Source organism: Triticum dicoccoides, chromosome 5B (assembly GCF_002162155.2).
Source record: "Triticum dicoccoides isolate Atlit2015 ecotype Zavitan chromosome 5B, WEW_v2.0, whole genome shotgun sequence".
In the NCBI taxonomy this organism is placed as follows: domain Eukaryota; kingdom Viridiplantae; phylum Streptophyta; class Magnoliopsida; order Poales; family Poaceae; genus Triticum; species Triticum dicoccoides.
The window spans coordinates 223,572,117-223,573,354 of record NC_041389.1 but is presented as its reverse complement, the minus strand read 5'-3'; the positions used below and the strand labels follow the sequence as shown (position 1 = coordinate 223,573,354).

At 49.0% G+C, this 1,238-nt stretch overlaps 1 long non-coding RNA gene across 1 annotated transcript; it reads right to left on the bottom strand.

Annotated features, from left to right (window-relative positions):
- Positions 1–337: 337 nt before the first annotated feature.
- Positions 338–1,238, bottom strand: LOC119308138. The gene is made up of 2 exons (XR_005149864.1): positions 856–1,238; positions 338–610 (listed from the first exon to the last, which is right to left on the bottom strand). It is a non-coding gene; the product is annotated as an uncharacterized LOC119308138 (long non-coding RNA).

Below are 1,238 nucleotides of genomic sequence, written 5' to 3'. Positions count from 1 at the left end.
AAAAAACGCGGCGGGGCTTGTGGAGGTTGTTAAGAATAGAATAGTTGCTTATTCATTAAGCTAATTAGGATTAAGTTAATTGTTAGATGGGTTGATTGGTTCTCAAGCAACTATGTAATTCCTTGGCTCTCAAGGCAACTATGTAATTCCTTGGCCCTGACCGCCAAGCACCATGTTTTGTACTTCCGCCTGGGTATAAATACCTCACTTCTATCATCAATAAAGACTAATGGATCGTCTTTCATTCAACTCTCTCGTTCTTTACTTTCTACTTCAAACACGTTATCATGCACTTTGCTCTCCGATCGAGCGATTTAAACACACACAGGGGAAGAGATGACGCAAGAGGGATCACCTCACAAACAGGGAGTCAAGAAGAACGGATAAATAGCAAATCAACGATTCCGTTGGAATCAACACCTTAGAGCAGCATGGAATAATCACCAATACAACCAAAGGCGATGTTAATCTAGTTGCTAAGATACATCATGTGCTAATGCAATTTACCTAATCTTTGTTCTTGACTATTAGGAATTGTCGCTGTCGGCACGACAAGATAGTCAAATGGCCTTCACGGCGCAGCACTCCAGACCAGAGCAGGGGCATCAGCCTTCATCGATTCACAAATCATTTCCAAACGGCAACAGAAAAGGAGGAACAAAGAAGGATAAGAAGAAAGGAATTGAAGAAAACACAAGATCATCAAAGACTAAACGAACATCCACGGCCACCCCTTTCCGTAGGCGATCAAATGAATACAGAAGTCTTGATCTAATTGCTACTCTATAATAACAAGGTGTCCCTCTTCCAAACTTAATACTTCACGTAGCACATAATAAACAATATCAGAATTACCTTTGGCCTTCCCCATGGAAGCGTTGTGTGCCCTGCGCATGCAAAGGCTGATTTCAGGGACGCTGCAGCACGGAGGCCTCAACCGCAATAGAGCGGCTCCAGAAGATGGCCTGCGCACGGCATGGAGACTTGGCAGGACCTTCATCACAACACCGGCACGTGGCACCAGAGCCCTCTTGTCTGGCATCAAGAGTCGACACGACGCACGACGCCCTCCGGCGTGGCCGCTAGCGGACACGGCCACTCCCGCGACAGCGGGCCTTCAGGCACGGCCGTGGCGTCTCCCGGCGCGCGGCATGCGGCAGGCGACACGCTCCAACGGCACCCTCCGGCACACAGCAGCGGCCGACACGGCAGGCCCTTCGGCCGGTGGCGGAGTCTAA